Source organism: Mustela putorius, unplaced genomic scaffold (assembly GCF_011764305.1).
Source record: "Mustela putorius furo isolate JIRA1106 unplaced genomic scaffold, ASM1176430v1.1 tig00000450_pilon_pilon_pilon, whole genome shotgun sequence".
NCBI classification, from domain to species: Eukaryota; Metazoa; Chordata; class Mammalia; order Carnivora; family Mustelidae; genus Mustela; species Mustela putorius.
Window position 1 is genome coordinate 26227076 of NW_025421385.1, and position 25324 is coordinate 26252399.

The 25324-nt window shown below is 39.2% G+C and overlaps 1 long non-coding RNA gene across 1 annotated transcript in view; it reads right to left on the reverse strand.

The window, feature by feature from the left end:
* Positions 1 to 25324, reverse strand: part of LOC106005877 — a 73482-nt gene that overhangs the window by 16072 nt on the left and 32086 nt on the right. Inside the window, exon 2 of the long non-coding RNA XR_006606846.1 lies at positions 18111 to 18244. This is a non-coding gene — a long non-coding RNA (uncharacterized LOC106005877). The remainder of the gene's footprint in view (positions 1 to 18110; positions 18245 to 25324) is intronic.

Consider the following 25324-nt stretch of genomic DNA (forward strand, 5'->3'; position numbering starts at 1 on the left):
GCTACGAGCAGACAATTCACTATTACTCAGCCTTTCTCTAATATACAATCTCAGCAGGACATCTCCAGTCTATTTAGTTTGTAACATGCACATACACTTCCAAAAACAATTTACGTCTGAGAAGAGAGATTTCTAACTGAAGCAACTCTTGGGATGGCAGCATTAAGATTAATTCTGGAAGACTAACAATCATTGATAACAACCACAAAAGCATATCTGACATAGATATATTTAACTTTGACATCCTAATTCCTGTTGAGAGCATGGGCAAAAGGATTCACATTTCTCTACGCCAGTTCTAAAAGGCCAAGAAGAGGTGTCCCTGGTACTTCGCACATAATGCAAATCCTGTAGATCCACACCCAGAAGCCCCTGTTAAGGCCATTTGATAGTACTGTGCTTTAACTCCCAGTCTGGGGCCAATGGCGATCCACTTTGTGCCAAAGTTTTCTCTGTAAAGGACACTGCTGAGGCTTCTAGAGTAGTATTAAATATAAGGTATGATTCTCCAGTAAAGGGAACCAGGTTTTCTTGAAAGAAGAGCTGATTTTAGGCCACGAAAATCCAAGATAAACTGGAAGCATCTTTTCATGCCAGCAAGAAAGGAAAAGCTCAAAAAAATAAATACAAATGTGAAAGGTGGGAGTACATTGAAAGGACTCAAGATGAATCTGAAAGAGCTCCCAGTGGACAAAGCTGGAACAATCTGAGCAATGAAATGAACACAGCATTGGATTATCACCCAGGGCATAACATAAATATCCATGGGTCCATACTGATAGAAATAAATGATTGAAGAAATAAATGTAGAACAGACAGATCTTGATTACAGAGGAAGGAAGGTAATGTATGTAGATACTCTACCCTCAAGTAGGTGAAGCTTAATCCTCTCCCGCTACCCCTGCTCACACCTTGACTACTTTCAAAAGACAGACCGACGCAAGGGGGGGAAGTAAGTTTATGGTGAAGCAATCTAGCAAACACTAACCTAGCCAGGTGGCCAACGTTGACATCACCCATGATAAGCGAAATTCATCATATGTACTCTTTGGTATAATGCGATGAGAATGGCACTTTCCTTCCCCAGTATTCATCCCTGGAAGCCTCAGTCTAGTTATGAGAAAACACAGACAAATAAAAAATTGAGTGACAATCTATAAACTACCTGGGTAGTACTCTTTAAAACTATCAAGGTCTTGACAAAGAAAAACTGAGAAACTGTCACAAACCAGAGGAGATTAAGTAGTCATGACAACTCTACGCAATGGGACATGCCGGATAGGAGCCTGGACCAGAAAAGGGATAGTAGTGGGAAAGCTAGTTAAATCTGAATAAAGTCTGCAGTTTTGTTGATAATATTCCAATGTTGATTCCTTAGTTTGACAAATATATCATAGATTTTGTAAGATGTTAACAGTAGGGGAAGTTAATGGAGAGTATATAGGAACTCACTGTTCTATATTTGCAATTTTCTATAAACCAAGAATTGCTCCAAAATAAAAAGCTTTAAATATAAATGAATGAATAAATAAGTGTATTTATATATTTAGTATCTATTTAATAAAGATATATTTGATATAGTTAATATACTTAATACATTAATTATATAATAAATTATTATAACATTATATAATAATTTATTTGAAGTTCTGATGGAACAACATATATAATAAATAAATTTTAAAAATATGTACTTAATAACTATATATTTATTTATATTTATTATATTTATTAAATGTATCTTTATAAATATATTTTTATATATTTAATATGTATTTGTATATATTTATGTATTTATAAATATATTTAATAAATATATATATTCAAATCCACATATTATGTACTGAGCACTGGCTCAAGCACATAAAAGTGTTTCTATTCTATTTATTCTGAATTTGCTTTGCCTGGAAGCTGAAACCTGATTTCTTAAAATCAACCAGAAAGAATGGATATAGAGATGAACTTTCTCCTCTTGAACTAAAATGGTATATAGAAGTTCTTTCAACCCTATGGGTAGAGCCTGTGATGTGCCGGAACAGCAACTGCCAAAGTTGAGCAAATAAGAATTATAGGTCTGTGTCAAGAAGGCTTCATTTAAGCCCTTTGTAATTAACAGTTTGCTTCCATGCCTTAATTCAGCATAAAAGAAACCACAAAGGAACCAGCAGTCTTTGCCATTAAGAATTGCCAGTGGAAGTGTTATTTGCAGTTATTAACACTTTTCAGTTGCGATCCTTGGTAATTACTTCTATACTCCAACATCATCTTCAGTTTTCGCTTCAATTTTTTTTTTTTTTTTTTTTTTGCCAGTGCAGGGAGGAGGGGCAGAGAGAGAGAGAGAGAATCTTAGGCAGGCTCCACACCCAGGGCAGAGCCCATCACCTGGCTCCATCTCACAACCCTAAGATCATCACCTGAGTGGAAATCAAGAGATGGATCCTTAACCGACCAAGCCACCCAGGCACACTCCCTTCAATTCTTTCGAAAACACTTATGTGATACACAGGGCGTTGAAATTAATTTTACCTGCAAAATCAAATTTTAGAAACTATCATTTAAAAAGCACTTGGGTCATTTCCTCAACTAATATCTATTTGAACAAAATAAAATTTCCTCTTTTACACGAGATTTAAAAAGTTAAACATGCCAATAACTAATTTTATACTGTACATTTGCAACTTACTTTTATATACCTAAAAGCATCCTTACAATAACCCTTTTGTGTGGGCAGGACAAATGCCATGAGGGTGAAAAGTCAGGCAAGCTGACTTATGTCACACCGGGATCTCAGCAGCAGACAAGTGGTAAATCGGAAAAAGCTCTCGTGGGAGAGACTAGATTTAGGAGAACTGGCACTTTTATAGACAACCCCCCCAGAGGGAAGACCGTGGCACTCATCACAGAGAAGGGATGGGCTGCATCTGGCCTGGGCCAGAAGACACCTCATCTGGAGTTGGGGAATGACAGAAAGAGCATCATGGAGCCTGTGGAGAGCCTAGCTGATGACTATGGTCCCGAGAGAGAGAAGGTATCATGGCCCTAGCTATGGCAAGTCTCTGATCCTGGGTAGAATATTAACCAAAACCCAAGCAAAATACCTCACGGGGTACTTCTAACTTTTTTCCAAATTGTCTCAGAACCTATCCAGAAGGCAGTCTTTTTCTGGAGACCTCAGGACATCAGCTTAGAAGCCTGGAGAGACAGGTTGTAACAGTCACTCTCATTTTTTCCAAATTAAGAAGTAGGTTAAGTGATGACAACCAAGGTGAACTCTGTGGCCAGACTGCCTGGGTTCAAATTCAGATTCTCCCACTTCCTGGGGTGTTAGCCAGTGCTGGCCAGCCTGTGGTAACAAGGAGCCCCCCACAAAATGTAATAGTTCTTGTTTGTTTTTCATCTGTGTGATACCCCAAGGAGGCTGTTCCTGATTGATGGGAGTGATTCGAGGACCCAGACTCCTTCCACCTGCGGCTCTGCACCCTGCCAGTGCCTCGTCCTCATCTTCCTCTAGCCGGCAAAAATGCACGGAAGGGGCACTCCAGCTTCTAGAAATGGCACACGTCTCTCACGTGCCATCAGCTGGTACTTAGTCCGGTGCCGCTCTTTCCACAAAAGAGGCTGGGAAATGTCAGCGGGATTCGTGTCCAGAAAGAAGAAACAGGTTTCGGGTGAATGCGGTCTGCTACCCTACCTGTCTGACCACAGGAGAGATATTTCGCATCTCTGTGCCTTATTTCCTCTCATCTGTAAAGTCGGGAACCTACTACCACCTGCCTCAAAGAGCCTGTAGGAGAAGGAACGAGCTGACACACCAAAGCGAACAGTGCCCCGTCCTCCACCAGCGTTCCTCAGACGCTGCCTCTTGCCGTCATCAGCAGCATCTTTGTCACTGTGGTCGTCGTTACCATGTTTATTTGAAAACGAAGTGGCTCGGATTTAAACCTGCAGCTCTGGACTCGGAAATCAGGAAGAATTCATCCTTCTCTTCTAAGAGCGCCGCTGCAGGCCCAAGCAGCCACAGAAAATGAGTCAATTCTCAGCTTTCCTCCTGAAATACAAATATTGTTTCTCTAAAAGACATAGATGAGAAAATGTGGTCACAATAATTGGAAGCAACTGTTGGGGCTAATGGAAGAACGCTGTAGCCTTATTTGATTTCGTAAGTAATATTTCAGGGTTTCTTCTTATTTTGAGATTTTTCATTTCAATGAAAGACAGCAAAGAAATGCCATTCTGGGAAGAAAATCCAACTAAAGGCTCATTGTTCCCTAGGTCTGTATTTTAAGGGGATAATATACATATTTGATTTTTTTTTTTTTTCAGAGAACAGCTTAGTATCTCTCCTTACACATTCATTTATTCAGGACCTATTAGAGCAGCCACGGAATGCTTACTCGATTATTCCTTGCCCTTCTAGCCTTTTGGCTAAAGCAGATTATATCATTCCATTTTTAGTTAATTCTATTTCATTTGCTTGAGTATTGAGAAGAGTATCAGGAAATGAAATTTTCCTTCGGTGGATAAGCCGGACACTTTTCAATCAGGTAAATAAAAATAGTAGGACACATATCATCCCTCATGAACGATAAGTTTTTCATTCAATTTTCATTTTCATCCTTGAGCTACTGGGCCATCTCACATTGCCGTCTGTCTGCATATAAACGGGGGCTTTACTGCAAATGCACTGTGATTATGATTCATTCTCAGGCTGCCTGTGCAGCTTGCCAACGGCCTCGACTCGTTTATTATTTTATCTCACTCGCTGGATGGGAAAACCCACAGCATTCTTGCTCCAGGCCTGCAAGACCGTCTCTGCTGAGATGATGTGATACTGGGCTTGAAGCATCAATTTATTCTCACCCGAACAGGAAGCATTAAACAAGTCAATCCTGAGAAGGCATAATCTGGTCCTTTTGTTCACTTTCAAAGTCACGGAGGGAGAAAGAGAATCTGCTTGTGCCTTCTCTCCTCTGTACTCAGGAAATTCCAGGTGCAGCATTTTTCAAGAAGGTGTCGAAGGAAAGAATGCCGTGATGTGTGGGTCTGGAAAGTGTCCTGGACACTTCTGTGGGGATGCCTCCCCTTTGTGGGTGATCACTAGAGGCCTCAGGGAAGTCCGTGAGGGAACTTTAGATAGAGTGAGGTGACAGGGACTGGGAGTTATCTGCAGACATCTGCTCGCCACTGTTCAAAAGTAATGGAACTGTAGCTGTGTCCATGGCTTCCTGGCATGATTACATTTCCCGAGTGTTCTTGCAGTGATGGGCGGCCGTGGAGTGAAGATTTCACCCAAGGAATAGGAGAAGTGATATGTGCCACCTCTGAGTCATCAAAGTGGCCTCTGTCACCCCACCATTCCCTTTCCTACAGGTCAGACCCTGAAGGTGGGGCTCAGCTCAGACAAAGCAATGAAAAGCCCTAGGGTCTTGCTATACTGGTGAGGTCAGGGAATGGCAGCATTGCCTCATCAAGGAACTGTTAGAAATGCAGAATCTCGGGTCCCTCCCCAGACTTTTTTCTTCTTTTTTTAAGACTTAATTAATTAACTTATTTGAGAGAGAGAGAGAGAACACAAGCAGTGTGGGAAGGGGCAGAGGGAGAGAAGCCAGGCTCCCCGCTGAGCAAGGAGTCCGATGTGGGACTCTGTCCCAGGACCCCGGGATCATGACCTGAGCTGAAGGCAGATGCTTAACTGACTGAGCCACCCATGACCCCCTGCCCCAAATCTTCTAAAGTAGAATCTGCCTTTTAACAAAATCCCTGAGGAATTCCTAGGCATCTTAGGTCCGTTATTAAACGAAAAAAGACTGAGACAAAGTGAAAGTTATTTAAAGTCTTATTTTATGATAAGTATTAGAAGTCAGACTGATTGGCCAGTGGAACAAGACTGATACAAGGTGAAAGTTATGCAAAGCTCTATTCTATGCTAAGCATTAGAAGTCAGACTGACCGGTCAAGGCTGTGTCTGAAGAGAGAGACCACCTCCACCTTACAGGCTCAAGAGTCAACTGACTCCGAAGAGGGCGACCCCTCCCCATCTTACAGACTACCTTTTATACAGCAAAAGCGTGGCCACATATAGGTGGCCAATGAGATTGTAACACACAGAGAAAGTTGCATAGTCATGTTAGGTTACATGCAGATGGCCAATTGAATTACAATTTACCCTTTAGTACCTGTTTGAACTAACCTATTACTCTGGTCAGAATTGGCGCTCAAGTTTGGCGCCCAAAAGGCGGAGTTTGCATTCTTTGGTGGTTAGGGAGACAATATGTGTACTTTTACTGATTGGATGTCTCCACCTGGCCTAACTTGTCCTTGTATTCTGGGCTCTGTTATTAGGAACTAGCCGGGTTTTACTCTGGGGGGGGCGGGGCAAGGGCAGGGTCAGTGTAAGTTTTATTGTACAAACAACAAAATGGCTTTTAACCAAGATGGAGTCACTCTGGTAAATAGGTCCTTACAAGCACATCAAAGATTGAGGCACACTAGCCAGGAGATGGCAGAGCCATGACTTGGAGCCGAACTGGGTCCTCATATGAACAAAGCTACCACACTGACCTACCACACTCACTCTGAAACTAGTACGTGAGAGAAAGAAACTTTAAAAAAACAAAACTATTATTATTATTGATGTTGTTATTAATGTCCTGCTATTTTGGAGTGTCTTGATGATGAGTCTTAGATGTACCCTAATACAAACAATGTGACACTGTCAACAAGGTCTTATTTGTCAGACCTTAAATTAAATTTCTTATGGGAGTTCTTATCCCCAAACAGATCAGTCTTAACAGCCTGGACTATTCTCAGCTTAAAGCTCTACCAGGTGAGAGTTCTGGACCCAAAGACAGCTGACACTAATGACTAGGGATCCTTGCCCTACAAGATTCAGCCGCTCAAATCTCATCAGCAAAGTCAGGAGCTCAGAAAGAGAATTCCCAGTGAAAGTCATGATAGAGTCCAGACTGGAAGTTGAGAGGAACCGAAATAAGTGAAATGAGAGCCGTAAAGAAAGCTCTGGAATCCTCATGGCTCTGGAGCAGCTACTGTCCCGCACCCCCAGCCTGAACCCCTGTCCTCCCCGAGTCCACTGGCTTGTTCAGAACATGGGGGTTTGGGCCCTATCCATCTTTGCCCCCAAATTATTTTAAGGTCAACGTCTTATCTATGAAGGAAATGACAAAATTGTATTTGTGAATGGTATTTTCCACATGAACTCAATCTCATTTAATTCTCTAATGGCTCAGCACATGTGACCCGGCCCTCGGTTCGATGACTTACCACCTGTCCGGCATTCCCACCCTTCCTCCCCTCCTCATCACAGGCCTGCTCCACGTATCCCACACAGAACGCCTGCCATTCCTTTGGGACATTCCCTTTCCCTTCTCTTTGGCATTACATGTGCTTTTTCCTATAGCTTAAGTACTCAGATTTCCAGAACAACGGCCTTTCTCTACCTGGGAATCATTCCTCAAGACCAAATGTAACGCTTCTTTCTCCCAGAAGGCTTACTACCCTGGTTCCACTGTGGCTCTAAGGCTCTCCCTCTTCTGTCGACAGCAGCTGGTAACTCAAAAGACATTTTTCTTTTCTTTTTTGTTTTCTTCTCTTACTTTCAAATTATCGGAAATACTTAGAGGGATGAACTTTGTATTTAAGTTCATCTTTAAGAAACAAAACAAATGAGCAAAGGAAAAAAGAAGGAGAAAGAACTTAACTATTGAGATCAAACGGATGGCTACCAGAGGGGAGGTCGGTGGGGGGATGGGTGAAATAGGTGATAGGGATTAAGGAGTCACCTGGGATGAGCACCAGGTGTGTAGGGAAGTGTTGAATCACCATATTGTACACCTGAAACTAATATTACACTGTATGCTAACGATACTGGAATTACAATAAAAAGTTAATGAAAATAAATAGGTAGACGAATAGCTAGATACATTCACCTTTGAATTCTCCATGGCAGAGTCCAGCTCCATGGAAGGTAAGTGACTGTTTGCTAAATAAATTTTCTCTTCCACCGCATTCTCCCTGGGCCTATTCATGCTTAACTGTTCTAATTGAGCTTCCTTTGTAAACTATATGTACACAGATTCCTGGCTGCAAGCTTCCATTCTTAGGACCCATGTACACTTTCAAAAGAACATGTAAGTACTTGGAGAGCCTAAAAAATGTGCAAAGAGAAGGTATAAAAATAATGTTGGTTGGTCAACTGAATGAAAGGTTTTCTTTAGGAGTTTTTAAATAGGAGTCTGCCGAGTCACTCAAGTAAAAATTTGAATTTTCTGCTAGATTTAAAATATATACACATTTCCATTCTGTGCCTTTGTCAAATTTTTAATTTTCCTATTAAGAATTTGCTTTTTCTATTTTTTGAAACTTTGTATTTAAAAGAATCCTCTCAACACGTGGGTTTACCTTCACTATTCTCCTACTTTACCCTTAGTGCCCAGATTTTGGTTCCCACTACCATTTCCACCACAATGAACCAGGGCTACCTCCAGAAATGGCTGATTCCAGGTCTGAGACAGGAAATGTGTAAGATACTTTATCACACCAAAAAAACAAGAGCGCTCTCAAAGACTTCTAGAAACACATCAGCTGGAATCAGGAAGCAACTTGCAGTGGCTTTCACTTGCCAAAAAGGGACAATTTGGACATTTATAAAATACGTATTTAAGATAAATATAAATTTCAATGGATTGAAATAAATCAATTAAGTTTTTAAAAAAATCCATGGATTTGTAATGCCATGCGCACCCTTAAAACAAAACAAAACAAAATTAAGAACCCTCATTGATTACCTCACTAATCATAGGCTCTCTGGAACTGATTCACTAGTCTAAAAAATAGTTTGAAAGGGAAAAGCCAAGCATTATTCTACCTTTTATTGTAGGAAATATACTCCAGAGAAGGTAAAACCGAGTTCATGCACCTTCCCATATCTGCACAGCCTCACCTGCCCCTGAGGCGTGGCCCCTTCTTCAACGAACATCCCCATCGCTACCACGGTCACCTGCTCTAACACAGCAGCTGTCTCAGCCTCCCCTGAGGTAAGAGCTCGGCTCTGAACGTGCGGCCATTCCTGCTGCTGTGGGGCACCAGGAGCTCTAGTGCCCAGGTCCAATCTGAGAGCATGAGCAGAAACATGCTGCCTCTTCCAAGTGCTTGTGGGCCCAGATAATAGTCTTAAACATTAGGACTTGGGATATGGCTTCCCCAAACGCTGCCTGGGGTAGTCTGAGAGTTCAACCTGGAAGGTTAGAGGAGTTGACAGCTTTTGAAGTGAACTTCGAATTTTGACCAGTGAGAGACAGGATATGAGAAATCATCAGCAGATAGATTTCCCTTCCCTCCTCCATTTTGGACTATTCCAACATGTAGTGTGTCACAACTCCAGAAGCTGTCCTGTGTGACCAAACAACTAGCTGTGTGGGAAGCTTTACCAGCTCAGTAAAATACCTCTTTGCATTTGGTTTTCCTCCTTCCCTGCCTCGCTTCCCGTTTTTTCTCACTCATGCTATCTTGAGTTGCATCTCTTAATAAAACTTTAGCATGCAAACTTTGCCTCAAACCTTGGTTTCTGGGGAACTTAGTTAATTCACAGGGTGACCGAATGGATGAAGGAGTGAAAAACAAAATTGGGATTATGTAAGTTCATACATGACAAAGACATGATAGTCTAGAACATCAGCATTTTGCTATTTTATAAAATAAGATATTTTATACCTATTAATGGCTATACTAAGTTTTTTTTTAATCCATGGATTTGTAATGATATGCTTACCCTCCTAAAAAACAAAACAAAATTTAAAACCCTAATGAAGGGGCACCTGGGTGGCTCAGTTGGTGAAGCATTTGCCTTTGGCTCAGGTCATGATTCCAGGGTCCTGGGATCGAGCCTGCTGTCAGTGTCCAGTTCCCTGCTCATCAAGGAGTCTGCTTCTCCCTCTTCCCCTGCCACTCCCCCTGCCCCAGCTCATGCTCTGTCTCTCGTTTTCTCTCTCTCTCTCTCAAATAAATAAAATCTTTTTAAAAAATAAAAACCCTAATGGATGCAACGAGGGAAGTCTGTACTCTGATTTCTGTGGTGGGAGAAAGAGTCTTTCTTCTCACAAAGACTTACATGATCAGAGAGTTCCTATCACTTGTGTCCTCCATACGTGAACTCACCTCTCTAACCTGATACCATAAGCCTGGCACACTTCAGCCAACATAGTCTCTCCTTTCTACAAATATAACCTGCACTTTTTAAAGATCATGCCATCATATCCATTCTTTGACCTTCTTTGAAAATTCCATACAAACTGCCATCTTGGAATGTGTGCAGAAGGACTGGAAGGGAGAAGCATTGCACAGATCAAAGATCCTTGCCCAAGGGTGACTCAAGTTTATGCCAGTGATGCCCCAGTTGAAAATAAACTTTCCTTGAACAAGTTTTCCTTGAATATTTTCCAAATAGAAGTGACGTTTTTCCTCCCAACAGTCTCTAAAGCACTTGTTTTGTAATTTTTGCAAGTTAGTGATTACTTCCATCCTTTTCAAACTGAAGTATTTACACCCACATGGACAACAGACCAGGATTTAGTCAAAACCGCGGGGTAAACATGGGACCTTTCCTAAGTTGTCAGTTTTACTTAAGTATTTGAAACATTAAACAAAATTTTAAAGCGTATTTTGACATTAAATATATAAACAAACACATACACACCCGAGAGTACATATCTTGCATAATTTTTTCAGGTAAAACGTGTAGCAGGCAGCTTTAAATTTGATCCTAAACTTCCCTGAGTCACACTCCTTGTCTGAGGGAGGTGGAGATGATGTAGGTAAGCAGGTTGGTCATGATTCTGGTTTAGTAAGGGCTTGGTGAGTCTGAAGGCATCACATACACCTCCACTGCTTTTATTACACAGAACTTAAAGTTTTTTGAAAATGGGTGGTTACTCTGATAAGAAGACAAGACTGCCTTCTGGAAGGAAAATATTGAGACCTCAGTCCTATTTTTTAAAGGTTCAAGAATTTGGAAACATGGACAGATAGAATAGGATGTTCCTCATAAAGGCTATGTGGCAGGAAAGAGCTACAAGTCTCCTAAAGGACAGCCCTATAAAGATAAGGGTGGCTTTTGCACCAAGTGTCAGAGGTCCTCCTTGAGACAGTGGCTTGGTCTTCAGATCCCAAATGGTAACCCATTTGTTTTGGAAAAAACAAAAGGGTACACTGAAAGACATCATAACTTCTTCTGTCAATGTCCATTGCAGACTAGAGTTCTTCCTATAATGGAAAGGTTCGTAGGGAATATTGAAGGTCCAAGTGAGTCCTTCATTCCTGTCATGTTGCAAGCTCATTCTATACCCTTGTTGTAGGAGAGTCACCCATGTCTATTCAAAATCTACATAATAATTTTGGCTTTCAGTTATTTTATATAATAAATACTCTGATTGATAATTTAAAAAAAATAACTCTATAAAAAATGCCACTGAGCTTCTGATGGCAATAACATTGAATTGGAAGTGTTTTTGGTAGTATGGATATTTAAAAAACATTTAATTTTCCATTTAATGAACATGAGATGTCTTCCTACTTATTTGTGTCATCTTTAATTTCTTTCATCAATATTTTTCAGTTTTCAGTGTACAGATCTTTTACCTGCTTGGTCAAGTTTGTTTGTTTGTTTGTTTTTTAATAAATATTTTTTTCTTTTTGGGGAAAAAAAAACCCAAAGTCTAATACACGGTCAGACTAAGGCATTGGCTTGAAGAGGAAGAAGCAGGGGACTCTGCCAGTACTAGCAGAGACTTTTTAAAAATTATGTGAACTGCACTTTCTAATCCACTTACTTCCCCTTTGTTCTAAACACAACTACCACCCCTAGTTTATCTCTATTTAGCTGCAGAAGATCAATAATGATGATGATAATGAAGACAGATACTGTAGATATGTATGCATATGTATACACATACATTGTATTCTTACATGTCTCTCATTTAATATTAATTAAAATTACATTCTTGGGGCAGAAGACCTCCTCCAGTATTTTTCTCTTAATGCTCCAGAGCATGCAAAGCAGGCTTCTACACACCGTGGGTGGACACTCAAGGAAATTTATCAACTAATTGATGAAGTTACTGCAGGGAATGTCATCATTTGCTTTGCTCTTCCAGGAAATGAGGATTTGGTTTTTATGAATACCAATAAAAAGCTGCTTCTCTGGGTTTCAAAACATCATTTTCTTCACTAACACATTCATATTTCCCAAACATAATTCTCCAAATTCAATGATAAGAAACCAATGGTAAAAGGTTTAAGAGATTATATCTTATTGCATGAAACAATTCTTTTATGCAGGAATTCAATTTTGCTGGGAAGGCTGGAAAAGACCTCAGTCTATGTCAGCACAGAGATGGATAAGATTTAGTGTTTTTTGTGTGTTGATGTGGGCATTATCAGAATTCAAGGCATGCTCTAATTTTCCTTGGAGTACAAAGGATGCAAGAATAGGGAGCTAGAGGTGCCTTACTGGTGAAGAAACAAACACACATATGTGCATATGTTACACTGGGCTTTTTAAGGGAAATTGTTGGTTTAGGTAGCAATGATCTCTCATTACAGAGCAACCTCTCTTTGGGCCAGCACCCACAGAATCATATGCTTGTGCCAAAACATTTTGTTTCATGAAGCACTTTGGACTTTGGCCATAATGAGGATCTGTGAATCTGACAAGGTCAGTAAAGGTCATCAGTAAAGACCCAGAGTCTACAAATCAGACCCAGCCAACTGAGTTACAGGACTGCTATAATAAGAGTACCGGCATCAGCAGAATTACAACCAACAGAGAAAAATAATGACTTTATCAATCAGAGTGCAGAAAATGGCCTGCTTATTAACAGGCAGCAACAGAACCAGCTCGCATGGACTGTGATTTCTAAGACTTCTCAGAAGTGCCCAGTTTGTTTTATTCTTTGTTTCTTACTCTGAGATTCACAGTCAAAATTAATTTCATTTGGGCTTTTTCTATCTACTTTTTTCCTTGTTAGTCTGGTACTCTGTTAATGTAATGTAATTCCAATTCCTAGCTGTAAGGAGAAAAATAACTTATGCCCAATACATGAGTACTTGTTATGATAACTAACCAAAGAGACTAAATGGGAAATCAGCATTTGCCAATCTGCCATACTCTTTTGGTGCACGTTTAAATATACATTATAGATTTCATACTATATTAAAATTGTGAAACTCATCACATCTTTCTATTATTTCTTAGTGGATAAGAATAAACCAGAGATTCTGAAAAATCCACCTCTAACATCATTCCAGTGGGGAAAAATGGAGAGCCTATCCCCTAAGTTCAGTAACAAGACAAGGATGTCCACTCTCACCACTTTATTCAACGGAGTACTGAAAGTCATAGCCACAGCAATCCGGCAATAAAAAGAAAAAGATGGCATCCAAATCAATAACAAAGAAGTAAAACTTCCACTATTTACAGATGATATAATACTATATAGAGAGAAAACCTGAAAGACGCCATCAAAAAACTGCTAGAACTGATAAATGAATTCAGTAAAACCACAGGCTACAAAATCAATGTGCAGTTATCTGCTGCATGTCTATACACTAATACTGAAGCATCAGTAAGAGAAATTAAGAAAACAGTCCCATTTACAATTGCATCAAAAATAAAAAGATACCTAGGAATAAATCTAACCAAAGAGGTGATGGAACTGTACTCTGAAAACTATAAAACACTGATGAAAGAAATTGAAGAAGACACAAAGAAATGGAAACACATTCTGTGGTCATGGATTGGAAGATTAAATACTGTTAAACTGTCTATACCACTCGAAGCAACCTACGCATTTAATACAATCCCTATCAAAATACCAAAAGCATTTTTCACAGAAATAGAACAAACAATCCTGAAATTGCATGGCGGGGGGTGGTACCTGAATGGTTCAGTTGGTTCAGCACGTGATTTCAGGATTGTGAGTCAAAGCCCCATATTGGGTAGAGAGATAACTTAAAAATCTTTTAAAAATGTTAAAATTTGGGGTGTCTGGGTGGCTCAGTTGGTTAAGCTACCACCTTCAGCTCAGGTCATGATCCCACAGTCCTGGGATCAAGTCCCACATTTGGCTTCTCCTGCTCTGCAAGGAGCCTGCTTATCCCTCTCCCTCGGCCTGCCACTCCCCCTGCTTGTGCTGTCTCTCTCTCTCTCTCTGTCAAATAACTAACGTCTTTTTTTTAAAAAAATGAAAATTTGCATAGAACCACAAAAGACCCAGAATAGCGAAAGTGATCTTGAAAAAGATAAGCAAAGCTGACGGCATCACACTTGTCCCGACTTTAAGTTACATTACAAAGCTGTAGTAATCAGAACAGTTTGGTCTGGCACAAAAACAGACACATACATCAATGGAACAGAATAGAAAATGCATAAATAAACCCCTGGTCAATTAATCTTTGACAAAGCAGGAAAGAATATCCAACGGGGCAAAGACAGTCTCTTCAGCAAATGGTACCGAGAAAACTGGACAGCTACATGTAAAAGACTGAAACTGGATCACTCTCTTACACCAGACATAAAAATAAACTCAAAATGGATTAAAGACCTAAATGTGAAACATGATACCACAAAAATCCTAGAAGAGAGCACAGGCGATAATTTCTCTGACATTAGCCATAGCAACTTTTTTTGAAAGAACCCCCCCTGAGGCAAGGGAAACAAAGGCAAAAATAAACTATTGGGATATCATCAAAATAAAAGTGTTCTGCACAGCAAAGGAAATAATTAACAAAACTAAAAGGTAGCCTATGGAATGGGAGGAGATATTTGCAAATGACATATCCAATAAAGGGTTAGTATCCAAAATACACAAAGAACTCATAAAACTCAACACCCAAAACCAAATAATCCAATTAAAAATGGGTAGAAGAGATGAACAGACATTTCTCCAAAGAAGACGTCCAGATGACCAACAGACACATGAAAAGATGCTCAACATCACTCATCATCAGGGAAATGCAAATCAAAACTACAATGAGATACCACCTCACACCTGTCAGAATGGCTAAAATCAAAAACACAAAAAACAACAGGTGTTGGTGAGGATATGGAGAAAAAGGAACCCTCTTGCACTGTTGGTGGGAATGCAAACTGGTGCAGCCACTGTGGAAAACAGCGTGGAGTTTCAAAGGGATACACATACCCCTATGTTTACAGCAGCATTTTTTACAATAGCCAAGATATGGAAGCAGCCCAAGTGTCCATCGATTCATGAATGGCTAAAGAAGGGGTGTGTGCGTGTGTGTGTGTGTGTGTGTGTGTGTATGCACACACGCAATGGAATATTATTCAGCCATGAAAAGAGCAAAATCTTGCCATTTGCAACAATATGGATGGAGCTAGATAGTATAATGTTAAGTGAAGTAATTCAATCAGAGAAAGATACCAAATGATTTCACTCATATGTGGAAATTAAGATACAAAACAAATGAGCAAAGGGGAAAAAGGAGGGAGACAAACCAAGAAAGAGACTCTTAAATATAGGGAACAAACTGATGGCTTCCAGAAGGGAGGTGAGGGGGGGAATAGTAAAATAGGTGATGGGGATTAAGGAGGACACTTACAATGAGCATTGGGTGATTAAAATAAAAACTTAAAAAAAAAAAAAAAAGAAGAAACCAATGGGAAATTTTAGCTGGAAGGCTTTAAGGAGCACATGTTTAGGCATGAATGCTCACATCAGGTAGATCCTAAGGAAGATGTTTACTAAATAACATCAACAGCCATTTAATAAAACATGACTGATAATATTATTATCATTATTGGGAGTGTTAACACACACAGTAAATTAGGGACACATTTTTAATAGGTAATGCAATAATCATTATATCAAACATCAAATTATATATATATATACATATATATATACACATACATAGAGATATCATATATCAAATGAGTCTTGGAATTGTTTTGATTAGAGAAGTACATAGAGTAAAAGTTGGGGAGAAAATGGACTTTAATATCTTTTTCAATCAGCTTTCTTAGCTTTTATACACTAAATGTTTCACAAATACACGTATGTGGCCATTACCATAATTGAGATGTAAAACATTGCTAGCACCCAAAAAGATTCCTTGTGTTCTTTTGCATTCAGAACCCCCTTCCTCCTGGCCCCGGGGAACCAATATCTGATTTCTGCCACTATAGGTTGTTGTTTTGTTTTTGTTTTTGTTTTTTGCCTTTTCTGGATTTTAAATGAATGGCACCATATGTATGCATAGTATGGGACCACCTTTTTTTGCTTAGCTTAATATTTCCGAGATTCATCCACCTTTTTGCATGAAAGAGTAGTTCTTTTTTCTTGCCATGTTGTTCCCCATTGAGCATAACTTGTTGGACCAATTACTTTCGACTTGTAACGTAATGCAGTGAATTTGGTATTTTTACTTTATTAATTTTGATTAGAGGCATCCAAGTGTCATCACCATGAAAATGTCCAGATGGTTGGACTGACCAGGATTTTGGTTAAACAAATACAAAAAAAAAAAAAAAAAGACATCTGAAAGCGTAAAGAATTTAGTAAAGAATGAACATGGTACCATCATTAGGGTCAGTTATTACATTTCCACTATTATGGTAGGTACATGGTTTAAATAGTTTTCCTTTTTGGAAAAGTCATTCTTCATTTCCCTGATCAGATAAGCTTTCTTTTATATTTAAGCAATATTCATTCTTTTTTGTATATGGTGAGTAAGAAATCATCTTCATATCACCCTCTGGATTTTTATTCTCTGCCCTTCACAAGTTGGCATGATCCTTTCATGTTCCTTGGAAACAGTGGATTTTTTACATAATTACTATAAACAGTGAATGTTTTTGATATTTATAATATTTGAGTTGTTCAAATAAATATCTGAAACAGAAAACAAAATGAGAAATAAAACAGGGGCACGTGTTGGCTGGAATGTCATATGACATGATAAGAGTCACAAGTCAGTAGAGCATGTGACTCTTGATCTTGGGGCTGTAAGTTCAAGCCCCACACTGGGTGTAAAGATTATTAAAAAAAAAAAAAAAAGTCTTAAAAAAAAAAGACAATTAAAACAAAAAATATGAGGAAGAAAAAAATTCCAAATCCCAAGCTCTGAGAAACTCAGATACCTGTCTTGTGTGTTTGTCAATTAGTTTAATACTTAATATATAGTTAGATAAAAAAAGAACTCTCCAACAGATATTCGCACAAAACAAGAACTGAAATAAAGCTCTCTTGAATTTCTTCTCATGAAAATAAAGTTGAAAAGCAGTTTGTGCTACCAAATCACTGGTGGTATATTTTGCAAAAATGAGACAAAACATTTTAATTGAGTAAACAGAGACTCCGTGATACTATGGTGAGCTTAGCAGACAGATTTCTGGCTCCTACTGGGCTCACGCTCTAGCTCAGGGGTCAGGGAGGCAGCAGCAGACATTAAAACCTTTAAAACATTTATTTAATAATGTAATAAGTGAATAAATGTTATGAAGGACTATAAAGCAGGGTCAGGGGCTTAGGATGGCAGGGGCCGTTTCAGGTGGGGTGAGCAGGGGAGGGCTCCGTGAGGACAGATGGGAGAGGGAGGCAGGAGCTGTGTGAGGGCCTGGGAGAGAAAAGACAGACAGAGCTTCGGAAGGGCAGAGCCAGTTCACTTCTGGCTGTGGTAGACATGATTCTGAGCAACTATGGTCCAATCAGATCTGAACCATGGCTTCTCCAGATAATTGAAAAGAGCATAACTTTCTCAGTGAAGGATAGTTTGCTGGTGTGGACCTAGGAAGCAGAGGGTTGTCCTGAAAAGGGGGAAGAGTTACTTCCAGCTGCAAATAGCCCCCTGAGGTCATGTGGACCAATTCTTCCACTGAAGACAACAATAAAATCTGGAACTTTTTTCTAATCTTAAAAGCATCATAGAGATAAAAAAATGGATTTACGAGGGCTAACTTTGAAGAGGAAAATGGAACCTTTTCTATCCTCAGTCCGGAGGAAGCAGTCAAAAGATGATTTGGGGAGAGCAGGGAAGTGGTGTGGAAGAGAATAAAAAAATCAGAGTCCAGTACCTACCAGGGTTGGAAGCTGCTGAGCTCCTCCGCTAAGTCCTGGGCTGGGGTTCCCAAGGGCGGCACCATGGAAACAAGTCTACGGTTTGCAGGCCATGGACCACTGGCATCTTCAGAGGCTGACAGAAAAGATGCTTTCTGCAGGAATAAAACATCAGCTTAAGTCCAATGCCAAGCAAAAAAAAAAAAAAAAGTAAGATACACGAAGAGATGAAACAATGTGAACCACAGACATAACGGACATAACAGAAGGTCTGAAGAGACCCATGGGAAGGAACTCCAAACAGTGGAATTATCAGACACAAACTATCACACGGTTTTGCTTATCACGAGCGTGGTGATAAGGGCCAACCTTGGAAATGCTGCCAAGGTGCTGGAAATTTAAAAGGAACATTGCAGTTTGAAATAACCGAGTGCAAAGTGTAGAACTAAAAAAAAAAAAAAAAAAAAAAAAAAAAGTATATATAATAATTGAAATAGAGGGAACAATAGATAGGTAGCTGAAGAAACTATTCGTGAAATGCAAAAGAATTTCAAAGAAACTGTCTGGAGTGAAGCACAGAGAAACAGAAAAGTGGCAAATGAAAAGAGAGGGTAAGATGTACAGTGGCTGTGTGGGAAGACTTAGCATGCATCTGATTAGAGTCACAGGAGAGATGAGAAGAGTGGAGGGATATTGGGAGAAACAGGGGCTGAAATTTTTAAAAACATTCACCCACAGAGTCCAGGCGCCTGACAAAGTCCAAGCTTTATGAATAGTCTCTGTTAAGGAAACAAGTTTAAACTACTAGTGTAGGTATTTCCTGAAATTTTTTTTTAAGATTTTATTTATTTATTTGACAGAGAGAGAGAGATCGCAAGTAGGCAGAGAGGCAGGCAGAGAGAGAGGGGGAAGCAGGCTCCCCACTGAGCAGAGAGCCTGATGCAGGGGTTCCAGGACACTGGGATCATGACCCAAGCCGAAGGTAGAGGCTTAACCCACTGAGCCACCCAGGCGTCCCCTGAAATTCTTTTGAAGTCTAATATGGAACCCAGATATCTAGTCAAATGATCGGGATAATGACATCAATGCAAGGAGCTTTCTTTTAACTTTTGAAGTAAAGGGAATAGGTAGTAAGAAATTAATTAAGACCTACACCCATTACCAAGCTCTTTTGCAAAGCATTTCCCCCAGCATCTCTCAAAACTGGTTTTGTTTTTGTCTGAGGACTGTAGCATTCATCATGGTAAAATGCTTCAAGTTCTTACTCAAAATTATGCTTATGTACCTTAATTATAAAAACCTAAAGGGTTAGGACTACACCATCAAAGAGAAAAAAATAAATATTTATCTACAAATACTGTCTTATCAGATTCTTCAATATCTTCCACTTAAACATGAATTTCATAATTTTATTTTTAAATCCCTTCTTTATAGCAAAGACTCTTTTTTTTTCTTCAAAGAAAGGCTGCCTCTTGAATTTACATTTGCTGGAAATTTCTCTCTCATTCTAAGTGTAATATGGGAACTCCAGCACAGAAATTGTGCTGGAAAATACCAAGGGAAAATACCTTGCATGAGTCATATAATAGCAATGCACAATGAATCAACAATGTTAAGAAGTGTTTCTTACTGTATAGAGGGAAATAAGTATGTACATCTTTTTTATTGAACACATTTTCCCTTTATCTTTACCTTTGTTCTTGGTATCACTAGACTTCCCCTGGCTGGTAGTTGAATAAGGCCCTGATATTTGCTTCTTCTTCCCTGCATCAAAAAGGAAAATCCTTGTGGATTAGCTTTGTGTATTTCATGCTTCCTGAATATGGCCTCATTTTATAGATCTCCAGATCCATGTCTCTAATTAAATATTCCTTGGGAGTCATAAAGTCTTTCCTTTAATATTTAAGTGTGACCATGGCAAGTCACCACTTTGCTCGGAGTCTCTACTGATGAGGGGAATCAGGCCCCCACACCCAACAGAACTTCAGCAGATGCTCTAAAAACTAAAGCTTAAGTGACAATGAGACATTGAATATTATTCCAAGTACTGCTGCCCCTATAGATTATGTGTATCTATACAACCATCAACTATCAAAGTTGATTATCAGTCTTCCCTTCAAATGGTCTTTTTGGAGTTTGCTAACTTAATACATCCCCTCTCCTACTGGGGAACCAAGAATGGGAGGTATCTTCTCCCTGTCCTGAACACATGGAGACCCCTCCTCCCTACTGACACAAGTCAATTTTTGGAGGTGATCTTAGCATGTACTCATGAGAGTACACCATCAGACAATTCCCAGTTGAGGGACATTCTGCAAAATACCTACCAGTACTCCTCAAAAGTGTCAAAGTCATGGAAAACAAGGTGAAAAAAGCAAGGAGAAACAGTCACAACCAAGAGATGCCTAAGAGGACATGATGACTAAACGTAATATTATGTACCAGGTAGGATCCTGGAGCAGAAAAAGAACGTTAGATAAAACCTAAAAGAACGTTAGATAACGTCAGAACAGACCAGTTAGCAGTAAGGGGATTAAATCAGTAATTTAAAATCTCCCAACAAACAAAGTCCAAGACCACATGGCTTCCCTGTGAATTCTACCTATCATTCAAAAAAGAATAAATACCATTCCTTCTCAAACTCTTCCAAAAGACAGAAGAGGAGGGAGCACTTCCAAACTCATTGTGCAAGGCCAGCTTTACCTGACACCAAAACCAAACAAGGATGCTACAACAAAATAAAAACACAGGCCATATCCCCAGTGAACATACAGATGTAAAAATCCTCAACGAAATACTAGCGAACAAAATTCAACAATACATAGAAAGAATCAGACACCAGGATTAAATGGGATTTATTCCACAGACATAAGGATGGTTCATTCAGCATCTGCAAATGAATCAAATGTAGTGATACATTACATTAACAAAATGGTTAAAAATAATGTCCATAAATGTAGAAAGAGAATATCACAAAATTCAACACCCATTTAGGATAAAAACCCTCAGCAAAGTGGGTAGAGAGGACACATACCTCAACATAATAAAGGCTGTACATGACAAATCCACACCTAACATCATACTCAACAATGAAAGGAACAAGACAAAAATGCTTACTCCTGCCCCTTTTATTCCACGTACTATTGGAAGTCCTGCCCAGAGCAATTAAGCAAGAAAATGAAACAAAAGGCCTCCAAATCAGTAGGAAGAAGTAAAACTGTTACTATTTACAGATGACATGATACTATATATAACAAAACCAGAGAGATTCCACCAAAAAAAGTATTAGAACTAACGAATGAATTCAGTAAAGCCGCAGGATACAAAATCAATATATAGAACTCTGTTGCATTTATGCCATTAATAACAAACTATTAGAAAGAGAAATGAGGTAACAATCTCATTTACAAATGCATCAGAATGAATAAAATAGGGGCACCTGGGTGGCTCAGTGGGTTAAGCCTCTGCCTTCAGCTCAGGTCATGATCCCAGGGTCCTGGGATTGAGCCCCACATCGGGCTCTCTGCTCTGCAGGGAGCCTGCTTCCTCCTCTCTCTCTGCCTGCCTCTCTGCCTACTTGTGATCTCTGTCAGATAAATAAAGAAAAAATCTTTAAAAAAATAAAAAGAATGAATAAAATAACTAGTTATAACTGAAGAGGTGAAAGACCTCTACACAATGAAAACTATAAGACAGTAACGAAAGAAACTGAAGAAGAAACAAATAAATAGAAGATATTCTATGCTCATGGATTTGAAGAATTAATATGGTTAAAATGTCCATACTACCCAAAGCAATATATAGACACAATGTAATTTCTATCAAATTCCAATGACATTTTTCACAGAAATAGAACATAAAATCTAAAACCTGTATGAAACCACAAAAGAACCTGAATAGCCAAAGCAATCTTGAAAAAGAAGAAAAAAGCTAGAGACATTGTGCTTCTTGGTTTCAAACTGTATTACAAGACGGTAGTAATAAAAACAGTATGGTAGTGGCATAAAAACAGACAAGTGGATCAGTGAAACAAAATAGAGAGACCAGAAATAAGCCCACACATATACAGTCAATTAATTTATGGCCAAGAATATACAATGGTGCTGGGAAAACTGGACAGCCACATGCAGAAGAATGAAACTGGACGACTTTCTTAAACCATACACAAAATTAAGACCTGAAACCATAAGACCCCTAGAAGAAAAGATAGGCAGTAACTTCTTCGATGTTAGTCTTGGTGATGAGTTTTTAGAATTGAAACCAAAAGCAAAAAAGCAAAAATAAAACAGTGGGACTAAATGAAACTAAAAAATGAAAGTAGAACTACCATTGGATCCAGAAATTTCACTTCTGGGTATTTATCTGAAGGAAACAAAAACACCAAAGATATGCTCCTCCCCCCTCCACCCCGTGTTTACTGAAGCATTACTTACAATAGCCAAGACATCGGAGCAACCTATGAATCTTCTGACGGATGAATAAAGAAAATGTGGTGTATACATATATACACACACCCAGGATTGGTTTTTTTGTTATTACTCAAGGTGTCTTTCCACACTGCCATCTATCATCACTCCAGTTTTATAGACAGAGAAACCAACTTGTAGGAAAAGCAGACAGGCACACATATACATACATACATACACATACACAACAGGCTATTATTTAACCATTAAAACAGAAGAAAATCCTGCCATTTGTGATCGCATGGATGGAGAGCGTTACACTAAGTGAAATAAATCAGACAGGAAAAAAAATAAAAACTAATACCATATGATATCACTTACACATGGAATCGAAAAAAACAAAAACAAAACATATTTGTAGATATAAGAGGACCGATTGATTGATAGATGCCAGAGGCAGGGATCCGGTGGGAAGGGAGAGGGAGGAATGGGTGAAGTTGGTCAAAATAAATAAACTTCTGGTTATAAAATAAATGTCATGGGCATGTACTGTGCAGCATAGTGACTATAGTTAATAATACTGTATGTCAAAGCTGCTAAGAGAGTAGATCTTAAAAGTTCTTATCACAAGGAAAAAGATTTGCACCTGTGTGTGTTAATGGTGTTAATATGACTTACTATGGCAATCATTTCACAATATATACAAATACCAAATCATTACGCTACACACCTGAACTTAATATAATCTTACATGTTGGTTTTATCTCAATTCTTATTTTTTTTTTTAGATTTTATTTGTTTATTTGACAGAGGAAGATCACAAGTAGGCAGAGAGGCAGGCAGAGAGTGGTTATATCTCAATTCTTAAAAACAAGGGAAATCTGAATAAACTATACAGATATTAATTAATAATAAACTATTAATATTGGCTCATCAATTGTGACAAACATACCATACTATCATTAGATGTTAACATCAAGGGAAACTAGGTGTGGGGTATATAAGAATTATATGTACCATCTTTACAACTTTTCTATAAAGCTGAAACTATTCTAAAATGAAAAGTTTATTTAAAAAGAAGAAAGTTTGCCATTCTGATAAGTTAATTGCGGTTTGCAATCTCCAGCTTCCGACTGATAAGAATTTCCCTTCTTCCATCCTGCACTGGTCTTTATAAATGGAAAAGCATTGGGTTTTTATGTGATCACTTGTTTCTTAATATTTGACTTCTAATTCTGAGTCTGTGGCCTGCTTTTCCTACAAGTCAGTTTCTCCACCTATGAAATTGGAGTGGTGATAGATAGTAGTAGAGAAGGACACCTTGAGCAAGAACGAAAAACTACTCCTCTGTTTGGTTATGTTCAGCTGTAACATTGGGTTCTTACCAACGTGCCAAAACCTCACCAACAGAGATGGGCAGGTTAGCTGTCCCTGGTCTTTACCTGACAGTCAAAGTGGACCTGGATGTGGATCCTTCCTTCAGAATGCCTCATTAAATTCTCTTTAAAAAAAATGCCGGGACGCCTGGGTGGCTCAGTTGGTTGGACGACTGCCTTCGGCTCAGGTCATGATCCTGGAGTCCCCGGATCGAGTCCCGCATCGGGCTCCCAGCTCCATGGGGAGTCTGCTTCTCTCTCTGACCTTCTCCTCGTTCATGCTCTCTCTCACTGTCTCTCTCTCAAGTAAATTAAAAAAAAAAAAAAAATCTTAAAAAAAAAAAAACGCCTTACCTTCCTGGCAATTTCTGAGTCTCCCAGACAAGTCAGTATTTTACAAGACAGGCTAACCAGAAACTCTCGCAGAGCCCTCTCAGGGTATCATCAGCTCATTTATGAAGCACAAAATGTTTCACCTCAGCTGTTGTCAGAAAAGGTGAGTGGAAAGATTCATCAAATGACACTGAGAAAAAAATATATATTAAAATGTCGCACTAAAACCAAGAACTTTTCAAAAGAGTCTCTTTGTTTTTCTGCCTTGATGGAGCTCTACATGTAGATTTATCTTTCATAAAGGAGAAAAGCACACAATTAATCAAAGACAGAAATGAAAAGTCATGCTGTCTAGCTTTATTGCATTAGGAAACTATTTCCAGCATTGTTTATTTTGGCACTGCTAACACGTGTTGAAATGAATTTGAATAATAAAGGGTAAGATCTTTAAGAGACATACCTATTTTTATACTGAGGAAGGTAGGCTATCACAGCAAAGTATGAGCGTGTGTGTGTGTGTGTATGTGTGTGTAACAAAGTACAGAGAAGTTATGATAGGATCAGAAACCCATAAGTTAACCTGAGATGACACATTGGAAAAATAGACCTATATATCCAAGCTTTCTGTGTTGGAGACATTTACAATAAAACGGCCTGAAATGTACACAAAAGTCTGAAGGAATTAACACCCTTTTCACCTAAAAGTTCTCACTGTTTTGCCCCCTACCATCTAAACACTTTTCGTGTCTGGGGAATTCTCCTCCTTAAAAGTTCTGGTCACAGGTAATGGCCACCTCCTAGCATGCAAGCTAAAACAACCAGATTGTTGCTCTCACAACATCTCAATACCCCTGCGGCAGACTTTGACAGGGGACACAGAAAAGCAAGAACAGGAGGGGATCTTCTCCAGCAGTAGCAGCAGCAGGAATATCAAGGACTCCGAGTCCCAAGGGGCAGCAGCAGCCTGGCCCCACAGGTGGAGCAGCCTGTCCAATCCACAGTCTGCACAAGTCAATGATCAAAGAGCCAGGGGCAGTGTCCTCACTGGAGTGACTTTGTGGTATAATTTTAGATGCCTAGGATTCAGGTCCTAGGGCTTCAGGAGCCAATTCAGAATTGG